The sequence below is a fragment of the Talpa europaea genome, assembly GCF_964194135.1.
Source record: "Talpa europaea genome assembly, chromosome: 7".
NCBI classification, from domain to species: Eukaryota; Metazoa; Chordata; class Mammalia; order Eulipotyphla; family Talpidae; genus Talpa; species Talpa europaea.
The window spans coordinates 44,618,898-44,644,974 of NC_140074.1; the positions used below are offsets into that span (position 1 = coordinate 44,618,898).

Below are 26,077 nucleotides of genomic sequence, written 5' to 3' on the forward strand. Positions count from 1 at the left end.
CAGGGAAGCTAAACATACTCAGGGATAATGTACCAAGCAGCATCTGGTAGCCTTCCCTCTCTGGCACCCCTGCCAGGAAAAAGAAATGAGCATATTTGACCAATGGATACTACCTCTCAGAAATCATTTGATTTGGACCAGTTTAACTTCATGTTTCCAGAGGCCAAGAATATGATCATGTCACAGAGCAAGATGGTATTTTCTACCCCTAATCCAACTGTTCCTCCCCATACCTCTGTAGTTGAGAGGAATTCCTCTAATTGTTAGCACATTAAAATTGTGCTATGAGTGACAGCTCACATTAGCAAGAGGAAGATCTGTCTCTTTTCTGCCTGTGTGTCTCTGCAGAGTCGGCTGGAACAACTGACTCTTTGCCAGGACCCATCCAGTCCCACCCACCCCATATACTGAGAAGGCCAGGACCTGTGGGGAAAGACAGATGGGAAGAAAAAAGAGACAGGAGGCAGTGAACACAGTCAAACCCTGCCACACTGGCTAGCTGACCTCACTACAGCAGCTTCCTCAAGTTTTTGCAACAGAACCAGAATGGTTCACAAATCCTAAAATACTTACTCTCTGAACCTTTACAGGAAATGTTTGCTGAGCCCCCTGGTGTGGATGACAATTTCTAATCCTATGTGTCCAAGTAGTAACTAGCTGTCTGCTGCTGTAACTTGAACCTCCTCATCACTCAATCAGTGGGCATGTAATTATGAGGTCCCCGCTCTTTCCCAAACACTGTGGTAGACATCGTGGACAGGACTATGGCTATGTAAAACAAAAACAAAAATGTGGGCTTTATGTTCAGGCTTCCAGTGCTTACAGGAATGTTGGTAACAGGTGTAGAGGGTCTAGAAAAAGAATCCTCTGGAAAATCATATTCAATGAATGTATGTATTCTTTAATTATAGGGCTCTATAAATATTCACATAAGTAAATTTCCCCAACTCTTCATAATTTCCAAGGGGCAATGTCCAGAACTAATTTAGATTGTGGACCTGACCTGAGACTGGAAGCAAAGGGTAAAATGAAACAAAAACGCCACCCAGTGGAAGAAACTGGAATAGCTTTGGATTGCGGACATTTTCACAAAATTCAGGCAATGTTTTCATCCCTTTTCTCCATTACTTCCTTCAGCAGGCCATTTTATTTTGTGCTAGTTTCCTGAGGTGTAATTTTACACTGTTTATAAAGTCTATGCTGTGTCAACCAGCCTGGGGTCAATGAAACATTCATTTCTAGAGACCCTGGAATCCAAGACATGCAGGCTGGCACTGGAGTCAGTGCGCTGTCCCCTTATTGGGGGGTTGTGGGGAGCAAGTATTGTTGATTAAAGAGAAATCAACAAGGGGGTTCTTTAAGGTAACTCCAAGTTCTACCCACCCGACCCGCCCCCCCAAATCCTGTAAGACAGGTTTTCTATTCAAACAAATGTTAGGGAAGGAAATGCTAGAATCAAGAATTAGTTCAGTGGTGCCAGGCATGCAGGTACATCCAAGGCTGAGCTGAAGGACAAACATTAAGAAATGAATTTCTTCCACTGGCACCGAACCAGAGCCTTATATGGTTGCCTCCCTCAAGACTACGGTGGGCGTGTGCATAATTATAGAAATTCCAACTTTGTGCTTCACAATAATTCAGACACTGCTTCCCTTTTCCCTGCCCAGACATGAACACGAGAAACAGCTGAGAACACAGAAAATCAACAGGATTAAGTGGTTTGGGACCAACTGGGCGCTGGGACAGGGGCATCTGTCCCAAGGCTGCAGGATTCTGGGACTTCAGAATTCTGGTTCCCAACTGGTCGATGAAATTAATTGTCTTTCCTGTCTTCCCCCTGAATTCTTCACACTCACTGGTCTTTCCTTTCAATTTACAAAATGGGACAAACCATGGAAAGAATAGCAGCTCTTCTCCTGTCTAAACATTTCTGTTCACAGGGCTACAGTCAACCCAGCAAAATATAAAGTCTGCACTGAACTGGGTACCCAGTAAACTCCTAATTGATGGCAGCAACTGAAACCCAGTCTGTGCCCATTTAATTACAAAGCTTCGTAAATATTTAATCTTATGGGTACCCTTCCTACAAATATAAAGGTAAATACAGCTCTCTTTCAAGAGCCCAAAAGTGGTCACCGTGATTTTCAAAGGAGGGTAGGTGAGTTATGCCTGGTTAAGGACACAGAGCACCGCCACCTCCAGCTGGCAATCTACAGCATGGAAGCACAAAAAACATCTGGGCATTTCTGATCCTGGGACCCAAGGTCAAAGCCATTCTGGATTGTCTCTAAAAATCATTAACATGGCCAATGTGCTGGCCCATCTCTCTTCTATGTCTTACCTATCCTCAAGGTAAGTGAGAAGACAACATCAAAGGTGGCTACCCCATGCAAAATTGTGGCATATAAGAAATATGCATATTTGGTCATTCAGATGACTGAAGATTCATCCTATTAATCTCTTCATCTGACTGTTGATGGGTATCCTTTGTAATATACTGGTGATCCAGTGAATTAACTGGCTTCCTGAGTTCCATGAGTGACTCTAGCAAATCATTCAAACCTGAGGAGATCACGACAACCTCTGATTTATAGCCAATTGGTAAGAAGCCCAGGGAACAGCCTGGGCTTGTGGCTGTGGCTGTGGCTGTGGCTGGCACTGCAGTGGAGGGAGGTCTTGTGGGGTTGAACCCTGAACCCGTGGTGTCTGAAGCTCCCCCTGGGTGGAGAGTCAAAATTGAGTTGAATTCCTGGAAACCCTGCTGGTGTCTTGAGAACTGGCTGTCACTGTGGGAAGTTCTCTACATACTCATACTGGAATCGGGCACAGGAACCCTCAACGCCCCCAGAAGATGTTATCATCCCCAGTTACTTTGCCTCTCTTGTCATGTTTATCAGTACTCCTGAGGCTCTGGATCTCAGGTTATCCCCTCTCAGATAGAATGTGCCAGCATGCTGTAAACTACGTTGTCATTCTTCCTTACGACAACATGAGGTTCTTGGCAGTTATCGGGTAAGTAAGGAAATCTGTTGGGATCCATGCAATGTGCCTTCCTCCTCAAGCATTTCAGAGCTGTACAAACATTTGACCAAGCCTTATACTTCCTGCCAGGCAACCAGCTGAGCACATCTAAGTGGTGCATACCAGATATTTGTATAAAAAGCTACACTTAGGTCTACTGAAGTCCCCAGCACCCAACAGAGCAGGCTGCACGCTGTCTGCATGCTAGATGTGCTGGGTCCTGGGGATGTGGATAGAATCTACAGAGTAGGAGACGCTAAGATTTGATTCAGAATCCTTTAGAAATATTCTGCACCTGCAGCAGATATGGGCGAGGCTTCTGATGGAAAATACCTAATCAGTGGACACATGGAGCATGAATTTACCTTTAAGTGGCAACAAAGAATAGCTGTGCTCCAGGCCCAGGTGGAGAATTTATCACCCTTCTGCTGCCGGACTGCTCTCAAGTGATGTGTAGGGGTGCTTTTGCTGATATTCACATCGTGCAGCTATGCTTTCGTCTGCACAGCCCGGAGTGCTGTGTAATATAGAACACAACACTACAAAATGCTGCAAAGCTACTGAAAAAAAAAAAAAGTTCCTTATCTAAGTAAGTTTAGGATGAAGCCTGAAACAAAGTTACCCAAGGTGGCAGCAGGTGGCTGTGGCCATGCAGGTGGCTTCTCTTCACTAACCTCCCTTTGCGAAGCAGCAGAGGCCGCTCTCCCATGGCTGCTCGCCTGTGACTATACAGGCATCTCTTTAAGCAAACCTGTCCCTTCCAGGGGCAGCGCTTTCTGCCCGCTGGTGTCTGTGCAAGCTTTGGCATTCCTTTCTATAATAAACCTGCCCTTTGACTATAAAAAACAAACAAACAAAAAAACCCAGTTACTCAAGCTTTTTTTTAACCGCAGCCCTTTCTTAGCAGGAGTATTATGTGTGGGTGGAAGGATGTCTGGGGGGGGGGGCACGCGCACGCACACACACACACACCTTCAGGGAGGCATCTCAGGTTCTTTCTTAATGATATATTCCTCTTGTGCCAGAATGGTGACTGAAACATCAATATTGTTTGAGTGAATAAATGATTGCTCCATAAAACTTATTACACTCATCAACACTGAACAAATATCTTTTTTTTTTTTTTTTTTTTTTTTTTTTTTTTTTTATAAATTTTATTGTTATATTCCCCATACAATTGCAGCCCCCCATTCTGACCCCAATCCCTCCCCTCCCGCCCCCGCCCCCCTAAAAGTGTCTCTGGTTCATAGTTTTTTGTTGATTTTGATTTTCACTTTCTTATAGTTATTCATTTTCCTGGTCCATTATTTAAGTTTTCTAGATTCCTGCTATGAGTGAGACCATCCGGTATTTTTCTTTTTCTTTTTGGCTTATTTCGCTGAGCATGATCCCTTCCAGCGCCATCCATGTTGCAGCAAATTGCATGTGTTTATCTTTTTTGAATGCTGAGTAATATTCCATGGTATATATGTACCACATCTTCTTGATCCAGTCATCTATTTTTGGGCATTTGGGTTGTTTCCAAAGCTTAGCTATTGTAAACAGTGCTGCTATAAACATAGGGGTGCAGGTGTTCTTTGGAATTGATGTTTCTGTGTCCTTTGGGTACATACCTAGGAGTGGAATTGCTGGGTCATATGGAAGCTCTATGTTTAGTAGGTCCAGAAATCTCCACACAGCTTTCCACAGTGGTTGGACCAGTTTGCACTCCCACCAACAGTGCAGAAGAGTTCCTTTTTCTCCACACCCTCGCCAACATTTGTTGTTGCTAGTTTTTTTAATATGTGCCATTCTCACTGGTGTAAGATGGTATCTCATGGTAGTTTTGATTTGCATTTCCCTGATGACAAGTGATGTTGAACATTTTTTCATATGCCTGTTGGCCATTTGCATTTCCTCTTCAGAGAAGTTTCTTTTAAGCTCTTCTGCCCATTTTTTGACTGGATTATTTTCTTTGTTGTTGTTGAGTCTCATCAGCTCTTTGCAGATTTTTGTGATCAGTCCTTTATCATTAGTGTTGGGTGCAAAAATGTTCTCCCAGTTGGTGGGGTTTCTCTTTGTTTTTGTTATTGTCTCTTTTGCTGTGCAAAAGCTCTTTAATTTGATATAGTCCCAGCTGTTTATCTTTGCCTTCACTATCACTGCTTTGGGTGATGTGTCTGTAAAGATGTCTTTGATGTGCAAATCACGTAGTGTTTTGCCTATATTTCCTTCTATATATTTTATGGTTTCAGGTCTTATGTCTAGTTCTTTAATCCATTTTGAGTTGATTTTTGTGTATGGTGTGAGGTGGTGGTCAAGCTTCATTCTTTTGCATGTAGCGACCCAGTTTTCCCAGCACCATTTATTGAACAAACTTTCTTTGCTCCAATGCATAGTCTTTGCTCCTTTGTCAAAGATTAGTTGACCATAAATCTGTGGGTTTATTTCTGGATTTTCTATTCGATTCCATTGGTCTGTATGTCTGTTCTTGTTCCAATACCATGCAGTTTTGATGATTATGGCTTTGTAGTATAGTTTGAAGTCTGGGAGTCTGATGCCTCCATTCCCTTCTTTTTTTTTCAGGAGAGCTTTGGCTATTCGGGGTTTTTTGTGATTCCATATGAATTTCATCAATAATTGTTCTATTTCTTTGAAGAATGACATTGAAATTTTGATTGGAATAGCATTGAATCTGTATATTGCTTTTGGAAGGATGGCCATTTTAATAATGTTTATTCTTCCAATCCATGAGCAGGGGATGTCTCTCCATTTCTTTGTGTCTTCTTCTATTTCTTTTAACAGTGTTTTATAGTTTTCTTTGTATAGGTCCTTTACCTCTTTTGTTAGATTTATTCCCAAATATTTGATTTTTTTTGTTTCAATAACAAAAGGGATGGTCTTTTTGATTTCTTCTTCTTCAGATTTATTGTTTGTGTATAGGAAGGCTACTGACTTTTGCGTGTTGATTTTGTATCCTGCCACTTTACTGAACTGGTTGATGAGTTGAATTAGCTTTTCTGTGGAGTTTTTGGGGTTCTCTATGTATAATATCATATCGTCTGCAAATAGTGATAGTTTGACTTCTTCTTTTCCTATTTGGATTCCTTGGATGTCTTTCTCTTGTCTTATTGCCCTGGCTAGGACTTCCAGTATTATATTGAAAAGCAATGGTGAGAGTGGACATCCTTGTCTTGTTCCAGATCTTAATGGAATTGCTTTCAGCTTTTCACCATTGAGAATGATACTGGCTGTTGGCTTGTCATAGATGGCCTTTATGATGTTGAGGTATGTTCCTTGTATCCCAAGAACTTCAAGGGCTTTTATCATGAATGGGTGTTGCACTTTGTCGAAAGCTTTCTCAGCATCTATTGATATTATCATATGGTTTTTATATTTCTTTTTGTTGATGTGTTGGATAACGTTGATTGATTTTCGGATGTTAAACCATCCTTGTGCCCCTGGAATGAATCCAACTTGGTCGTGGTGAATTATCTTATGGATACATTGTTGGATTCTGATAGCTAAAATTTTATTGAGGATTTTTGCATCAGTGTTCATTAGGGAGATTGGCCTGTAGTTTTCCTTTTTTGTGTTGTCCTTGTTCGGTTTTGGTATTAGTGTAATGTTGGCTTCATAGAACGTGTTTGGTATTGTCCCTTCCTTCTCAATTTTTTGGAAGAGTTTGTGAAGGATAGGCACTAATTCGTCTCTGAATGTTTGGTAGAATTCATTTGTAAATCCATCAGGTCCTGGGCTTTTGTTTTTGGGGAGGTTTTTGATTACCATTTCAATTTCGCTAATTGTAATTGGTCTGTTTAGGTGTTCTATTTCTTCTTTATCTAGCTTTGGGTGATTGTAGAGTTGTAGGAATTTGTCCATCTCCTCTAGATTGTTAAACTTGTTTCCATATAACTGTTCATAGTAGTTACTGATTATTCTTTTGATTTCTGCTGTGTCCGTTGTGATTTCTCCTCTTTCATTGATGATCCTGTTTATTTGTGCTTTCTCCCTTTTTTCCTTTGTGAGCCTGGCTAGGGGTTTGTCTATTTTATTTATTTTTTCAAAGAACCAGCTCTTGGTTTCATTGATCTTTTGGATTGTTTTTTTAGTTTCAATTTCATTTATTTCTGCTTTGGTTTTTATTATTTCTTTTCTTCTACTGGTTTTGGGGTTTTCTTGTTGTTCTTTTTCTAGATCTTTGAGCTTCGAGATTAGGTTGTTTCTTTGCGTTCTTTCTTGTTTCTTGATGTGAGCTTCTATTGCTATATATTTTCCTCTTATTACTGCTTTTGCTGCATCCCATACATTTAGGATATTGGTGTCCTCCTTGTCGTTCAATTCAAAAAATTTTTTAATTTCTTCTTTGATCTCCTCATTAGTCCAATGGTCTTCCAGTAGTGTGGTTTTTAATCTCCATGAGGTAGGAAAGTTCCTTGCCTTCTTTTTATGGTTTATTTCTAGTTTGATGCCTTCATGGTCAGAAAAGATGGTTGATATGATTTCAATCTTGGTGTATCTGTTGATGTTTGTCTTGTGCCCCAGTATGTGATCGATCCTGGAGAATGATCCGTGTGCGCTTGAGAAAAATGTGTACTCCGTTTTTTTGGGGTTTAGTGTTCTATAGATGTCTGTTAAGCCCAATTGCTCTAGGTCTTTATTTAGAGCTTTGGTTTCTTTACTTATTTTTTGTCTTGTTGATCTATCCATTGTTGATAGTGGTGTGTTGAAGTCTCCCACTACGTATGTGTTTTCTCTGATGTCTGTTTTCAGAGAGGACAACAGTTGTCTGATATATTTTGGTGCTCCTTCGTTTGGTGAGTATATGTTAATGAGTGTTATTTCTTCTTGAAGTATTGTCCCCTTGATCATAATGTAGTGACCATTGGGGTCTCTTTTTATCTTTTTGAGTTTGAAATCTGTTTTATCTGATATAAGTATAGCTGTTCCTGCTTTCTTTTTTGGCCCATTTGCTTGTAGGATTGTTTTCCATCCTTTGACTTTGAGCCTATTTTTATCTTTTGTAGCTAAATGTGTTTCCTGGAGACAGCAAAAGGTTGGGTTTTGTTTCTTAATCCAGGCTGCAACTCTGTGTCTTTTTATTGAAGAGTTTAGTCCATTTACATTTAGAGTTAATATTGATATGTTAACATCTGTATTTGCCATTGTGTTTGTCTTTCCTTTGATTTTATTTATTTATTCTTTTAATAACTTTTTTTTTTTTTGGCCTTCTTTCATTGTTATTCGTCGCTCTGAGGTTCTGGCTTTAGGACTCCTTGTAGTATTTTTTGGAGTGGGGGTTTAGTTGCAATGAAATTCCGGAGTTTCTGTTTGTCTGGGAAGGTCCATATTCTTTCTTCAAAGAGGAAGGAGAGCTTTGCGGGATAGAGTATTCTTGGTTGGCATCTGTTTTCTTGGAGTCTGTTGACTATGTCCCTCCACTCTCTCCTTGCCCGTAGTGTTTCTTCGGAGAAGTCTGATGTCAGCCTGATTGGCTTTCCTTTGAATATTATCTGTTTCTTCCCTCTTGCCAGCTTCATTATTTTTTCCTTGTCCTGGATTCTTGGGAGCTTTACTATTATGTGTCTTGCTGTATTTTTCCTTTCGTCGTGGAAGTTTGGTGTTCTTCTTGCTTCTTGTATATCAATTTTCAGCTCCTTCTTCACATTTGGGAAGTTCTCTTCAATTATCTCTTTGAATATTTTCTCTGTTCCTACATCTCTCTCCTCTCCTTCTGGTATTCCTATAACTCTTATATTTCCTTTCCTCATGGAGTCAGATAGTTCCCGAAGTCTTTCTTCGTTCTTTTTCCTTCGTACTTCTCTTTCCTTCTCTGTTTTGGTTCTTTTTATTTCTGTGTCTTCAAGATTACTTATTCGTTCTTCCATTTCATCTATTCTGCTTTCATTGCTTTTCCCAGAATTCTTTAGTTCTTCCATTAATTCTTTGATCTCCTGCATTTCTTTTACTTCCCTCTTTAGGGACTCAATTTCTTTCTTCTGACCATTGTTTTCCCTCTCTAGGGACTCAATTGCATTCTTCTGATCGTTGATTATTTTTCCCTTATCATTGTTTTCCTTTATGACTTCTGTCAGTTTTTTAATCACGGCAATTTTAAATTCTCTTTCTGGAAGGCTCAGAAATTCTTCCAAGTTATTGTCGTTGCAATCTGGGGGCTGGCTTTCTTTTTGTGGTGTGCTTTTTCTCTGGAGAGTTGCTAGGTTGCGTGTGGTTCTTCTCCTCCCTACTGTCTGTTTTCTAATTTGCCGTATGCGTTGGGACACTGTGTTGTTGGGACTTGCCGGCATCTTGGGTGGGCTTCTCTGTTCCCCTCTGGTTCTTCCAGGAGTCATCTGTCAGTTTCAAGCAGCCTTTACTGGAGAAAGGTCCCTGTTCTAAAATGCCGATGTGGGGACACACTCCCCTGTGCGCCTGGTCTGCCCCGGCGGTGGGTTCCTGCTCCCCTCTGGGCTTGGACTGCAGGCCAGAGGGGGTCTGGCGTGGGCGAACTTCCCCCGCTCACCTCTGGCTCCTGGGGAAGCCTTCTGCAGGTAGTCTTTAGTGAAGAAATGTCCCTGTTCTAAAATGGTGATGTGGGACACACTCCCTGCGCTTCTGGTCTCAGGCACACTATTCTGCGCGCCTGGTCTGCCCCGGCTGTGGGTGCTCGCTCTCCCTGTGGGCTCAGACTACTTGTTCAGAAGGGGCCCGGTGTGGGCTAACTCCCCAGCTGGCCACTAGCTCCTTCAGTAGCCTGTGCTGGGGTCAAGTCGCTAGGTGGCGCCAGAGATCTCTCCTAGAGCCCTTGGGGAGCTGATTTTCCACCCCGTGGGACAGGGAGCAGAGCGGGGATGGTAGGGTACACCTCAACGGCTTTGGGGTGCTGTGTCTGCCTTTTGCCCCACCGTCGTGGGGAACCCACGCCCCTAATTTCGTGCCCCAGGTCTCAGTTCCAAAGCCCTCAGTTCCAGGACGCGGGCTGTAGCCCAGATCAGTGGTGCGGGAATGGCGCCTTTTGAATCCCGCTCCCCTGCCTGGGCGCCTTGTTCCTGCTCACTCAGGGAGGGCCTCCGCCCGGGTCTCAGTTCCAAAGCCCTCAGTTCCAGGACGCGGGCTGTAGCCCAGATCAGTGGCGCGGGAATGGCGCCTTTTGAATCCCGCTCCCCTGCCTGGGCACCTTGTTCCTGCTCACTCAGGGAGGGCCTCCGCCGTCTCCCCGCAAGCCTAGGTCGCAGGCGCAGGGCCCTGGGCAGCTGCAATCCGAGCGCCGCTTTCGCGCAAGCTTACCGGGCGGCCGGGGCTGTGTGCTGGTGCTGGTCTCCTCCTGGTGGGCGGGGCTCTTTAATGGCGCCTGGAGCTCACCTCCGCGGCGGATCCTGCAGGGTTCACCTCAGCTCCCGTTCACGGGGTGTGGTGGCTGAAATAGTTCCTTTCCACTCACAGTCCCACTTGCTGCATCCGTTTTTCTTGTTGGGCGTTTTGGTTTGTTGTTTCCCTCGTCTCTGCCGGTCGGAGAGTGCTGCCTCTGTGGGCGGGGGAGGGGAGCAGGGTTCTGCGCTTCCCTCCCTTCTAGTCCTCTTTTATGGCAACTTTCTTCTTCGGGCAGTTTGCTGGAGTCGTCCGTTTATCTTCCGTGTCCCAGTTCTCACTGGGACCTGCCGCTTTTCCTCCCTATTAACTTTTTTTAATGGGAGATCTTACTCGCAGTCTCCTCGCCGCCATGTTGCTCCGCCCCCTTGCATCCAAATATCTTAAATCAAAAAGCAGTGCGCAGTTACAGGACGCCACCGCGCATGGGCATGCGTGACTGTGCATTCCACCTTCTTCAACATCTGGTAGCTTAGAACAAGAGCATGCAGATGTGTGATAGAAAGAAAAGAAATCCCTGAAATGACAACAGGACTCTACCAACAAATGATGCAGCTTTGGGTGAGAATTTATTAAACTCCGCAAACATCAGCAGATAAAAGCCTTCAACAACCACAACAAATAGAACCACAGTGAGTAGGGACTCCAACTTCAATATGCTCAGTGAATCGTGAGTTTCCAAAGAGGGGGTTAGGATACACCACTTGCCAAACTAATTGTAGTGTAAGTGGCGTTTGGGGTCCTATTCGCTCAGAGGGTCTAACTGGCTCAGATCTAGCCACTGCAAGACTGGTGAAAGTCAGAAGCGCTCCTGCAATTTCTGCTCATTCCCAGGGGTGAGATGTTCACAGTCATCGTCTGTTCTCATCGGCGCGGGCACAACCTCAGCTGCTCCACCCCTTCCAGAGCATCCAGTCTGTTCACAACCTTGGGTTTCACTCAAGAAAGCAGCCTTCACCGCCTCCGCCGTTCCACCACCACGCCCCCTCCCGCTTCTCTCTCTGCTGCCTCAGGCCTCACTCCTAAAGCCTTGAGCTCTGGAGACTCCTGATTTGCTCAGATCCTATCCCAAATATACAAGCCCAATCCTACTTTTGTGGACCCCCCTTGCTTTGGGGGAAGGATTCCCCCATCCTAAAAGCATTCTCCTTCCTTCTGCTTACAGGCACCTGTGGAGAAACGACCTTGTGGTCTCAACAACTGTAAATTCAGGTGTCCTTGCTCCTGTGGCTAAGTGCCAGGCTCCCACTTCACTCAGACAGTGAATCTGGAGCAGAATTAAGGGATAATAGTGTGGATGAGGGAAAGGGCAGATGAAATCCTTTATTTTGGTAGTGAGACTGCAGGAATGTCTAGGTTCCCATCCATTCTGAGGCTATTTCTTCAGCCCTCGCCCACGACCTCCGCCATCGCCTCTGCATAAACTCCCTGATGCCTTAGCCAGCTTATTTCTGTTCTTAAACCCAAAACCTGACTCTGACCTACCGGTAGAGCAGAGGCCTAATCTATATTGAGAACATCAGGGTCTGCAACAAAAGTATTTCCTTTTGTCTGGCACTGCTATTAACATCTCCTTTTAATGTTGTATTAAATTTAGTTGGAAAATGCCTGAGACAGTCTAGGCTTCATTTCTGAATCCGCTCAAAGGCTGTGGACTTCACCCACATTATCTGTATCAGTTTTCTATCTGTGAAACCAACTGCCACAAACTGAGCAGTTTGAAACACCATCTTTTTATTATCTCACAGTTTCTGTGGTTCAGGAGCCCAGACACAGTGCACCTGCACTCTCTGCTTGGCATGTCACGAGACTGAAATCACAGTGTTTGATGTGCTGCATTGTTATCTGGAGCTCAGCGTCCTCTTCCAGACTCATTCAGGTTGTTGGCAGGATTCAGCTCCTTGTGATGGAGAGACTGAGGTCCCAATTTTCTTGTTGACTGTCACTGGTAAGTCACTCTCGGCTCTCAGGTGTTGTTGTGTCCTAACCAGGTGACCATTTGATGACAGGGCAGCTATTTCTTCAAGATCTACCTAACCCTGGATCTCCTCCTAATGGGAAAATTAGGTCAGGTCACCCAGGATAACCTTGCTTTTGGAGTCAACTGATTACTCCTCAATTACTCTAGAAAATTCTTACTCCTTTAGCATATCACATAATTTAGTCTTGGGAGCACCATTCACCATGCTCCTCCCCACACCACGGGTAGACGATGATGAAGAGCATGTACATAAGAGGGTGTGGCAGGAAGCCCATCTTACGGGCCACCTTAGAATTCTGCCTACTACATGGTCTTATTCAGAACTCCAGAGAGTATGACAGTCTTTTACTTTTTCCTCTACTTAAAAGAAGTCCTTGTTGGTTGTTATATCAGTTAGCATTTACTGGATGACGTCCCACATAAGAAATATATATGTTTGGAATATATTTGAAATAAATATACACATTTGAAATGAGTGTGTGCACACACACACACACACATTTGGAACAATTATGCTTCCCTGAGGGAGTGGGAGGTTTTGTTTTGTGAATCAAATAAGTGAAACAGATTCTCTTTTCGCCATAGATGGTGGGAAGCTCAGAAACAAATATGTTTTTGGCTAAGTAACTCAGGGGATGTTCATGAAACACCTGTGTCCTACAATACTTGTGTTCCTTTTTCCTCCAAGCCTCACTCTTTCATCTTAATTCAAAATTTTTCTGGCACTGAGCTTTTTATTATTAAGTAGCTTCCGAGGAATAGGACATGATTACAAGTGAACAAGCTAAACAATATCTAGTGTAAGCTGAGTCACTGGTATGTGACCAGCTTACATAGGTATTACCTCATTTGATCATCACAACCGCCATAGGGAGTCATGTGCTTTGAAGAACCTGATTTAACAGATGAGAAAACTGAGGCTTAGTGAGGAGAAGAGGTAGTTGTGGCTGAACATTCCTTCCAGCCCAGTGCTCTGACATGGGGGCTTGCGGTTAACCACCACGCTCAGCAGATTTTAAAACATTCACATTTTAAAGGGAAAGAGGTGTGGGGACAGTGGCTGCCTCTGAAACCCTGCAGATTAAAAAGAGATCATCTACCTGAGGGCCAGAAGGATTGTTTTCCACACACCTTGCCTGCCAAGTACTCTTCTCCAATCTAAGATGAAATTCTTCCAAATACAGAATTCAATACCTAAGCCCTACTCAACAGAGTAGGAAAGGAGCCTTCAAAAGTAAAGAAGGACTTGGAACCACATAAGCTGTTATCATGGTCAGTTGCAAACATAGTAAGAGAGCATCTGACACCCAGCTGCAAGCACACATGACACAACTATTTCCATAGAGAGGTCTTTCAGGCACTCACCAGGCAATGGAGTCTTTAATCCCTTCTCTGAAGGATATCATCTCTATAATAAACAGCTCTTAAAATCTGTTAGATGACTGTGGACAAAAAAATGGGCAGAAGAGCTGAAAAGACATTTCTCCGAAGAGGAAATGCAAATGGCCAGGTATATAAAAAATGTTCAGCATCACTTATAATCCAATCAAATCAAAACCACAATGAGATACCACCTTACACCAGTGAGAACAGCACACATTAAAAAAACAGGCAACAACAAATGTTGGCGAGGATGCGGAGGAAAAGGAGCTCTCCTGCACTGCTGGTGGGAGTGCAAACTGGTCCAACCACTAAGGAAAGCTGTGTGGAGATTCCTCAAACTACTAAAAATGGAGCTACCATATGACACAAAAACATTAATTCAAAAGGAGACCTGCACCTCTATGTTTATTGCAGCACTGTTTTCGATAGGTAAGCTATGAAAACAACCCAAAAATGATGGCTGGATCAAGAAGATGTGGTATAGATACACAATGGAATACTATTCAGCAATCAAAAATGATAAGCTCATGCCATTTGCAGCAACAATGGATAGACCTAGAAAGGATCATGCTTGGTAAAATAAGCCAGAAGGAAAAAGAAAAATATCAGATGGTTTCACTTATAGGAGGAACATAGGTGAACCAAGTAAGGGATCAGGAAAAAAATAACAATAATAATAATAAAACAAAATTAACAGGCAAGGGAGGAGGAAAAGCCATCAAAACAGGGGAGAGAAGAGCACAAGGGACTATGGTGATGGTTCACCGGTGAATTGGTGGTGGGAATTTTATGGGGACTACACAATGATGTAAAAAATACAAACTAAAAAAAGAAAGAAAGAAAAATCAGATGACTAGGGAGACCCTGGCCATATAGTCCAGGCCACTATGACTCATGGCATCACCTGCTGGCAGCTCCCCTGGAGGCAAATTCACTAACACTGAGAATCCATAGTGCTTGTAGCCCGCACCTCCAAGGTTTCCGCCAGAACCACCTGGTGTGATCTGTCCTGGAGTCTGTCTGCCTGTTTGGGAGTTAATGTCTGGGCAAGGACACAGACCTTTCCACTCAGAGAGAGATCAAGGGAGTGAGACCAAGAGGAAAGAAGACAGTGAGTGAGTTTCGTGAAGGGGCATCTTTGCTGCTACTTTAAAGGCTAGGAGACAGCTTGGAGGAGTTTCCTGGAAACTCACATTTTATTGTGTGTCTTTTGAAGTGTATAAAATTGACAACAGAGGGCAAGTTGCTTCTACTAGTCATAAACAAACAAGAGGCCAAGAGACTGAGCCCAGTTGCCCTGGTCCCTAAACTGTGTGTGACGCCCTCGGTGCCCTTACAGCTAGCCTGGGCGGCAGGCAAGGCACGATGAGAGTGAGAAAAATGCCCAGAGGGCAGCTGGTGTCCCCGGCATGCCGGGTGCTACATGAGCTCCCCCTCCTGCACTAAGCTCACCCCGTTTCAGGGGCCTCTCACTGGTGTGCCTTTCATTTCAAATGCACGTCCATCGGGGCTGTGGTCATAGTCATGTCGCTCCTCCCCACCACCCTACAAGCTTTCAAAGTCATGTGCAACCACGCCACAGCAGATCCTCAGATGCCATCCTTTCATTCCGTGTCATTTCCTGGAAGCACTGATGAGAAAGAAGAAACCTGGTCAACGTTGAACAAGATGTTATTCCAGGACCTGGTTTCGTGAAACAGTTTCTTTCACTTAAAGCTGCAGTTTCCAAGACACAATCATGGATGTGAAGCGAGGATTTACTGTATTTCTGCAAGTTAAAAACTCCCAGAGAGTCGTCTGACAACATTCTGTGCCCTGGATTGTTTCCCCTTTCCTTTTGGTGCTTCACTTTTTCCATTATTTTCAATAGCTTGAAAAACGCTTAAGCACACCACAACAAATATTTGGGTCACAGCTTGCTTTAATGATGTGCTTTTGAAATGGTGGTTTTAATCTGGATACATTTTTGGTTGTTTTCCTTTTGCAGTGACAACCCACAGGCATTTCTGCTTGGGAGTGGCATTAGGAGACCAAGGCACCCCCAGATTTCCCAATGGTCCCCTCATCTTTGACTCTGCTCCCCCACCCTGCAATCTTCAGCACGTACGTCCTGGGCTCTCTCAAGATGGGAGAGCAGAGGAGAGGCCACTGCCTCTAGAGGGCACCGGCTGGTCCATATTGTCCTCTATCAGCCAGTACCCATATCTCTGTGGGTGAACTCACATCCAAGAAGATGGCTTTGAAAAGGAAAAGGGAGTTTCTGCAGAACTCAGTGTGGTCTGAGGGATATGTGTGGGTGGGGGGGCTTTGACTTCATAGCCACTGTGACAGAGCATGCGGGTGGCCACAGGAAGGGCTGACCACATGCACGTGAGCCTGCCGTGTTCCCAGCAGGTCGGGGTTACAAGGTAAGCCTCAGCTCTGCATGTAATTCGCCCAGATAGCAAAGTTTCCATCAGCACATGACACCAAATAAACTAGAGGACACCCAGTGAAGTCTGATTTTCAGATACACAACAAATCCCCTTTGAATGGTAGGTATGCCTGTGTGCTTGAAAATATACTAATGTGTCCTTTCAATTTTCTGTAGTATTTTATTAAAATAAAGACACAAAAGAAACTGGGGTACTTCTGTATCAGGGATTGTTGATCAACACCCAGGGCACTTTCCTGGCTTTCAAAGCAAAATTTGCTCTCTCTTTGAGGGGAAAAGGCAGAAATTGGTGCCCATTTGTCTCTAAGTGATGTCTCAGGTCTGCTTCACAGTGTTCCAGAAAGTCCAGTGATCTACACAACAGGAGCTATTTTTATCATCATCTGGAAGGCTTTTTCTCTCCCTCACCCAAGACCCCAACCCCACCTCCTCAGTGGACTCTTTGTGTCACTGACATTAGGTGCCCTCCATACCTCAAACATGACAAGAAGTAAGGAACACACCCCGCAATGGAAATGTGCTTGACATCACTAAATGATGCCCTTAAAGATGGCTATAACAATAAACTTCATGTCATGTATATTTTACCACAAGCTAAGAAAAGAAAAAGCAAGAAACAGAGGGATTGTCTTATTACAGCTCCACACAAGCCTGTTGTGCCCGGGACGCCCCCCGCCCCCCACCTGCAGAGTTCAGTCAACATGGTGCTTGGCCTCACTTTCTGCAATTTACCTACACAAGCTCCTCAGCTGCATGCAAACCCACAGCCTTCCTGCCTTTGTGATGTGTCCCCATGTGGCTCTTTCCCACAAGTGGCCCCAGCCACCATCTCTTGTCTGAGAAAATGCACCACTTTCAGCACCCCCAATCTCCAGGTCCCCCCTGCAAGCTCTTTTGTGCATTCTCTTCCATCAATCCCACTTAAATGGAAGGCTGGGACCATGACTTCTCCTGCCATTTACGAAATATTAGCAATTCCTGATCCTTCAACAGTTTTCATTTATTTTTTTCCCAAAGGTCAAATCAGCTTCTCAGAAGCCAAGCATAATAATGTGTCCTTATTCAACCCCAAACACTCCTGACTTGCAGGTACAAAGCTTTCTCACCACACAAGGGATCCACAAAGTGCCTTTTTATAACCGTGGCACCTCTTGACTGCCCTCTGCCAGGTGTTTCATGCTCCTCTTGTCCCCCTACCTCACAGGCGCCCAAGCTGAAGGGACCTGCTCACCTGAGCCCACCCACAACTCAGTGTGGTGGTATCCCACACACCTTCTGAACATGTTCATTTCCTTCTGTGTTTTGGCTTCTCCGCTATGTTTCTCCCACCCTACAAGGGGGTCACAGAGCTTTTCTACAATCTAGAGAGTTGAATAGCAACTCAGCAAATTTATGCCCACCTCAGAATGTGACATTTGGAAATAGTGTCTTTGCAGATGTAATTCAGGTGAGGAGAGAGATAAGATCATACTGGGTCAGTGTGGGTCCTAAATGCAATGAGAAGTTCTTATGAGAGACAGAAAAGGACACACTGAGACACAGGGAAGCGGGCAACGTGAAGACAGGGGTAGAGCCTATGGGAAGCAGTGGGGAGGTTTCTCAAAAAAATAAAAATAGATCTGCCACATGACCCAGCAATTCCACTCCTAGGAATCTACCCCAAAATTACAAACACTAATTGGAAAGGAAACTTGCACTCCTGTGTTTGTAGAAGCACTATTCACAACAGCCAAGATATGGAAACAATCTAAGTGCCCAAAAACAGATAAATCAAGAAGATGTGGTATATACACACAATGGAATACTACTAAGCAATCAAAAAGGATAAACACATGTCATTTGCAGCAACATAGATGGAACTGTAAGGAATTATGCTAAATAAAATAAGCCAGAAAGAGAAAGATAAATACTGGATGGTGTCGCTTATCAGTGGAAACATACAAAAACCCAACTTCAAAACCAACCCTTGAAAGCCGACCATAGAGCTACACCTTTCAGAGGTGGAGGAAGAAGAGTGAAAATGTGGTTTGAAGGTGGGGTGTGTGTGGAGAGCACAACGGACTCTGGAGGAGGACTATGAGAGCTTCAGGGGTGGGTGAACTACAGTGACTATACCTGAGGGGGAAATCCTATGTTGTCAAAACACTAGCAATGATGACAACAAGAGAACTTTAATATCAATCAGCAAACTAAAGAGGAGACGCCTCTGCTCCTGGATGACAAAAGATGGCACGGATCCCTCCCATAATCAGATACAGCAAGGATGCATGTCAAAACAGCTGCCACAATTTGGGCAAAACCAGTAAAAATCTCTACTCAAGACACCCAAGACCCAGGGCAGCTAATGAGAACAGTTTGAGATCTGTTGATGTCATTTAAAAAGAAAAATCATTGCATTATATGTGGACTGGTCAGTTCTAAGACAGATGCTGACCTTTGCTTTAGGAAATCTCTCCGTGCAGCACAGGGCAGGACCATGTCCAAGGGGATTAGATCTGAAAAAACCTGGACCTTTATCCTCAACCTTTAGTTTTAAACTCCAGCCAAACATTTCTGTCATTTAGAAAGTGTGATTAGCTTTCAGATAAGTTTTTTTTTTCCTTCAACAAAGAACATATGTAGTTTCTCAACCAACATCAAAAGCAATTAGAAATGTCTCAAAAACGATTTTTTGGTTTCCATTTCAGGAGTGGGTGGTGGGAGAAAAATGTCACATTCAACAGGTGAATACTCCATGCACCCTGAGCAAGGTCTAGAAATCCCAGGAACACAACAGACTATCTTGGCAGCTGCACAGAATCAGTGGAAGTGAACGGCTAAACCTCAGATTTCCGGATCTTTCTAGCTTCATGTGGGTGAAAGCACAAGAGTACATTCCTCTCTTTTATACCATTGCTTTCCATTTCAACAAAGAGAAGAAAGAAAAGGAAATATATATTCTCTCTCTCATTACCTACAGAATTTACTTTCACTGGAAATTTTTATTTTTGTGCAGACTTGAATTACAGTCGGTGTCCCTACCTCCCAGCCTGAAGGATTTCCCTTGGCATTTGTGTTTCTTAAGGAAGCCCTGCTAACTATAATTTCTCTCTACTTTTTTCTTTTTTAATCTGAGAATGTCTTTATTTCTTTTCATTTTTAAAAACAACTTTTTTGAGATATTGTTCACCCACCATGTAATTTACCCATTGAAAAGGTAAAATTCAATGGTTTTTAGAGTAGTCAAGGAGTTGTACAGCCATCACCATTATCAATTCTCAAACATTTTTCTCACCCAAAAAAGAAATCCAATAGCAGTCTATTTGGGGGTGAACTCTCGCCCCCACAAAGGTATATTGAAGCATCAACCCCTGCTACTTGTGAATGTAACCACCTATTTGGAAATATCTTTTCAGATGTAATCAACTTAAGGTGAGGTCATTAGGATGAGCCCTAACCCCTTATAAGCAAAGGGAAAGACACACAGAGAGAAAAACACACACAGACAGTTGGTGACAGAAGCTGGAGTTAGGTGACCATGAGGGAACTGTGAGGCCACCAGAAGCTGAAGAGGGCAAGCAAGGGTCCTCTCGTGGAGGTTTTCCAGGGAGCATGGCCCTGCAGACACCTTGATTTGGGATTTTGGCCTCCAGAACTATAAGGGAATATGTTTCTGCCTGTTCTGGAAATTTTATATAAATGGAACCACACATATGTGGTCCTTTGTGGATGATTCCTTTTCCTTTGCATGGAAGTTGTGAAGGCTTTTTCAATTTGTAGAATTTGTTGATATGTTATTTTCTTCTCTGGTAGGACATTTGTGAGCAAGAAATAAATCTTGATTTTTCCAAGTCACTGAAATTTGGAAAGTGTCAGCTTCTGTACTATTTGCTAGCCTATCCTGGCTGGTAAGAATATTATTCTTTTTAAACATTTTATCACAAGCAGTGCATTTTTCTGAGTTTCAGAAGATCTTTGATGTGTATGTAAAATCCAAGCTATGCACATAGCAAGGCCATAGGGAGCTCCATGCCTATGTCCTGCCAATCTATTGGATTAACCTTCCCCCTTAGTCTTTTGTTGTATTAAACTGCATGAGGCAAAGAAAGTTTGTTCAATAAATGGTGCTGGGAAAACTGGGTCGCTACATGCAAAAGAATAAAGCTTGACCACTACCTCACACCATACACAAAAATCAACTCAAAATGGATTAAAGAACTAGACATAAGACCTGAAACCATAAAATATATAGAAGGAAATATAGGCGAAACACTACGTGATTTGCACATCAAAGACATCTTTACAAGAAACAGGCAAAACCAAAACACACCCTGGATTCTGATTGCAAAATGAGAATTACCAGAAGGGGCTTGAGAGTGAAAACAAAGAGTAGAGGGGTCCAATGGACTGTAGTGGAAGGTTGTTGGTACTTTGTTAGTGGACATGGTGTGGTATCATAAATTTGAAGAGGTATGAACCTGTATTCGTAAAACATATGTAGTGTTGTAAACCAACCAATAAAATTATTTAAGTGAAAAAATTAAAACATGAAATATAAACAGGTAAAAGAAAGCACAATCATTATCTTCTTTATCCTAAGTTTATTCAGTCACCCATGTCTGAGAGTGGGTTATCTGTACATGAATATACTTTTAAGACCATAAAGTATTATTATGTCTTCTGTAGGGGATGGGAACATTTTCATTCAGCTCTAAAATAATTTTTCTGAAAATAACATTTTTCTGCATAGTCAGACTTCCAAAAAAAAAAAAAAAAAGACATCTTTACAGACACATCACCCAAAGAAGTGATAGTGAAGGCAAAGATAAACAGCTGGGACTACATCAAATTAAAGAGCTTCTGCACAGCAAAAGAGACAATAACAAAGAGAAACCCCACCAACTGGGAGAACATTTTTGCACCCAACACTAATGATAAAGGACTGATCACAAAAATCTGCAAAGAGCTGATAAGACTCAACAACAACAAAGAAAATAATCCAGTCAAAAAATGGGCAGAAGAGCTAAAAAGAAACTTCTCTGAAGAGGAAATGCAAATGGCCAACAGGCATATGAAAAAATGTTCAACATCACTTGTCATCAGGGAAATGCAAATCAAAACTACCATGAGATACCATCTTACACCAGTGAGAATGGCACATATTTAAAAAACTAGCAACAACAAATGCTGGCGAGGGTGTGGAGAAAAAGGAACTCTTCTGCACTGTTGGTGGGAGTGTAAACTGGTCCAACCACTATGGAGAGCTGTGTGGAGATTTCTGGACCTACTAAACATAGAGCTTCCATATGATCCAGCAATTCCACTCCTAGGTATTTACCCAAAGGACACAGAAACATCAATTCCAAAGAGCACCTGCACCCCTATGTTTATAGCAGCACTGTTTACAATAGCTAAGCTTTGGAAACAACCCAAATGCCCAAAAATAGATGACTGGATCAAGAAGATGTGGTACATATACACCATGGAATATTACTCAGCATTCAAAAAAGATAAACACATGCCATTTGCAGCAACATGGATGGCGCTGGAAGGGATCATGCTCAGTGAAATAAGCCAGAAAGAAAAAGAAAAATACCGGATGGTCTCACTCATAGCAGGAATCTAGAAAACTTAAATAAGGGACCAGGAAAATGAATAGCTATAAGAAAGTGAAAATCAAAATCAACAAAAAACTATGAACCAGAGACACTTTTTGGGGGGTGGGGGGCAGGAGGGGAGGGACTGGGGTCAGAATGGGGGGGGGGTTGAAATTGTATGGGGAATATAAAAATAAAATTTATTATTAATAAAAAAAAATTTAAAAAATAAAAATAAATAAATAAATAAACTGCATGAGGCTTTCCCTGTCCACTCCCTGCCCCCCCCCACCCGCCACCAAAAAAACATTAGTTGTTCCCTCATTTCATTCACAGAAAAACTGCCACCCACCCATTCTTCCAAACTCATCCTGTGCCTTCTACAGACAGGGAGGGGTTTGAAGAGGAAGGCACCATATTTGCTATGTGAAATGGACATTTCTACTGGAGAAATGAAAAGACAGACTAAGTGAAGAGAGAATGAACAAAATATTACATTCACATATCAGTTTTTGTAGGAGAGAGAACTTGCCAAAATAGCCTTAAGATAAACTGTTTCTCTAGGGGGAAAAAAGAACTTCCCAGACAAATTATTTGTAAGTATGTGCCAAAATATAACTTCAAGGTCTCTGCAAGAAAAGACAGACAACAAGAAAAAATAAGCTCGGTTAAAGATTATTAGGTTAGTCAGTCAGGTGAATGGACAACCCTAACTTACCAGAAGTTCTTTATCATTTAGGGTATCAGAGAATTGCTCAAGCATTCAATCAGGAATGCAAATTACTTCCCAGAAGGAAACTGAGAATTACATCATGCAGAAAGTTCTGCTGAAGACCTGGTTTGGACAATTTTTCTTTCTCTGAAGGCTGTAAAGAAATAGCCTTGGCCTGACTGGTTGTGGTTCATTCATCAGTTTCCTCTTGAGAATTAAAAACATTCCTAGATTTTGTTTTCATTCATTCAAACATTTATTGAATACCTGCCAGAGGACTCGATGCTGATGTTATAAAGATAACAAGAAAGTCTCTGTGAGGAGTCTCACAGAAGACATGTCCATACATAATTGTGAAAACAAACAAATCTGTGTCCCCGTATATTTGGAGGGTTATGTGAGTGATGAAGAGGAAGCAGGTTTATTTGGACTCACAGTGACAACAAGAGAAAAAGATGATCTTGGAATAGACTTAAAGAAGAAATATTTCTATTTTGGAGGGTAGCAGCCATTACTAGGGCCTCTAGACACTCTGGGCAACGGAGAATGCTCAAGGTAGAGGACTGGCATGGTATGTTGAGTGTGTTCAATGAGTTGAGAGTGTTTGTGGGGTGGGGACTGAGATCGGTAAGGCCATAAAGCCTGGATAGAGTATTAGGAGTATATGGAGTGGCATCAAATCATACCAGGAAGAGGAGTTTCTGATAAGATGACTTTGAGTAGTATCTTCCATGCAAATTAATTGTCCAGGGAAGAATGGGAAGAAAGGAAATTAAATACAGACGACTATAACCTTAGAGGTGAGAAATGATCAGGGTCTGACCAACTGATTGGCAATGTCAACAACATTGCTGTAAAATACTCTGCCATGGATTTGGTCAGTGTCCATTTCCTTACAATGAGTTTATAAGATGTTGCGACAGAACACAATGAGGGACACAACAGTCATGGAGCAGGTTTGCAAGGCAAGACTCTGCTACTTGAGCATTAGTTCTTGTGTTATTTATCGAAAACATACAGGCTAGTAAAAGCTGATCACGCAACAATGGTAGGAGTAAGGTCTGGGGGATGTGGGGGACAAAGGTTTATGGGGACATTGTGACCATACTTCAAGAGACATTTGTGTCAGCAAATATGTGCTGATGTTATCACAGGCAGAGTTTTCCTGAGACCACCATGGAGAAAGTAATGTAATCAGGTCAGTGGTGGCCTGGGCGTTCCCAGGCCTGCCTCATGATATGAGCTATTGTTTATAGGTAGTCAAGGAGTGCTCTGCTGTGATTTGTAGATAGCAAATAGGTCAAGTTGCTCATGAGTAGCTTGCTCATAGGAACCCATAATAAGTGATCAAGGTTATCACACATATACAAACACTGATAAGACAGAAAGTGACAAATGCCTAAGAAATCTGTAGCTTACATACTATAGGGGTTCAGAAAGCACAAGAGATTACTACTACCAGGAGTGATCAGGAAAGGTTTCAAAGAGAAGGGTCTTAAAGGACCCTAAAAGTTTTCCAAAAGCAGGGCTATAACAGAAAACAGAATACATGCTGACACAGAGAAGGTGTCCAAAGCTGAAGAAACAAAATAAACCAAGATCTGGGTATAAAAAAGCAAAGAGGAAGGTTTGGCCCCGTCCAATGATTAGATGGAAAAGAAATAATGAAGCCAATTCATAGAAATTTTCACAAGCTAGGGAAATCAGGGTGAATTTTAGAAGAACAGGGGTGTCATTGAGGTTATATGAGAAGAAAATTGATATCATTGGAACAATACTTGAAGGTTAGTCTTGTTGGAAATTAGCATAGACTGAAGAGACTGATGCAGAGAGGATATTCTAAAAATCTGGGTTACTCTATTTGGAGAGCTCTGAGAACTCAGGGGCAGAGAAATATGAGCACATTTGATAGAAACCAAACAGGTTGACATGACACGACCTATTAAAGACGAGATAAAGTATGCAAGGGAGAGGGCAGTGTTAACATTAAATAAATACAGAAGATGGAAAGAAGCATGATCCATTCATCATGAGCAGTTGGAAATCTCAAGGGAAGAGTAGTCTGGGGAAGGGTAGTGCAGGAGGTCACTGTGCTACTGACCATGTTTGCATCAGATGGGAAGAAGAAAGCAGAGAGGAAAAGTCAGAGCTGGTCTTAATACTGGCAAATCAATCTCTTGTCATTCACTACAGTATTGCCCGAGTTACGACAAAGTAGCCATACAGTCTGTCACTCTACCGTACCAGGTGTTCAAGAGCTTGTAGAGATAGTAAAAAGGGCTCTGTTCTCAAGCATAATCAGAGGAGAAGGTACACATGCAGAAAATTACTAAGGGAAAATGCAAACAAATACATAAAGGGTAATGGAGAAAAAACAAATGTTGGCACAGATGTGAAAAAAAGGAGCACTGGTACACATTTGGTGGGAATGTAGACTGGTCTAGCCCCTGTGGAAACAGTATGGAGTTACCTCAAAATATTGAAAATGTATCTTCCATATGATCCAGCAATTCCTCTCCTAAGTATCTATGGGAAGGATGCAAAAACACTAATGCAAAGGGATACGTGCACTCCTACATTTCACTGTTTTACAGTATTTCCAATAGCCAAGCTATGGGAACAACCTAACTGTCCGGCAGTACATGAATGGATAAAGATGTGATATGTATACACACACACATACACACATAGTGGAATACTACTTAGTTATTTTAAAAAAAAAAAAAAGAATTCCTGCCACTTGCAATGATACACAGATGGTCCTAGAGGGTATTACACTTAGTGAAATAAGTGAGATGGAGAAAGAAAAATTCTAGATTATTTCACTCATGCATAGAATATATTAAAAAATAAAAGCAAAGGAGCTAAAACTAAGGCAACAACAAAACCTAGAAATCTGTGTGGTGAGCTCAATCACAGTGGAGACTGCCCTTCTAAGCCCTCACTGTCCAAGAAGACATACTGTGGTGTCTAGCCAGGATAATCAGACAATAAAAAGAAATGAAAGGCATCCAAGGGCCTCCCCGGTGGCGCAGCGGTTGAGCGCTGGGTTGTGAAGCTGCCCACAGCCTCTGCAGCACCAGTTCGATCCCCGGCTGCAACCCGGGCACCGAGGAGGGTCCCAGTGGCGCGCAGATCCCTCCTGCCGCCCTCTGCTCCCCTCAGCAATGTATTTCGTCGATCTGCCTGTTCTGTTCTCCTCTCTGGCTCTGGTGAATTCTCTAACCCTCCGGTGCTTCTGACTGTACCCAGTGCTTGTATAAATAAATAAATAAATCTTTAAAAAAAAAAGAAAGAAAGAAAGAAAGAAATGAAAGGCATCCAGGTGCAAAGGGAAGGCATGAAAGTATCTCTATGTGTAGCTGACATGCTCTTGCATGTAGGAAATACTAAGCTATATCAAAAATGATGAGAATAGTATGTTCAGCAAGGATTTAGGACAAAAGATCAATATTTAAAAATTGCAGTGTCATCCACTAATCATAAAAATTGCAAAAATAAAGTTTAAAAAATCAATTTACAATGGCATCAAAAATATAAATAACAAATTTAATTTTAAAAAACACAAAATTTGCATGCTGAAATCTACCAAAGGTTGCTGGAAGAAATTAGAGAAGATCTAG

The 26,077-nt window shown here is 42.5% G+C and overlaps 1 protein-coding gene across 1 annotated transcript in view; it reads right to left on the reverse strand.

The window, feature by feature from the left end:
• GNA14 (G protein subunit alpha 14) overlaps window positions 1–26,077 on the reverse strand; it is a gene marked incomplete at both ends in the record, with an annotated part of 171,889 nt that overhangs the window by 18,244 nt on the left and 127,568 nt on the right. The gene's annotated exons all lie outside the window — the stretch shown is intronic.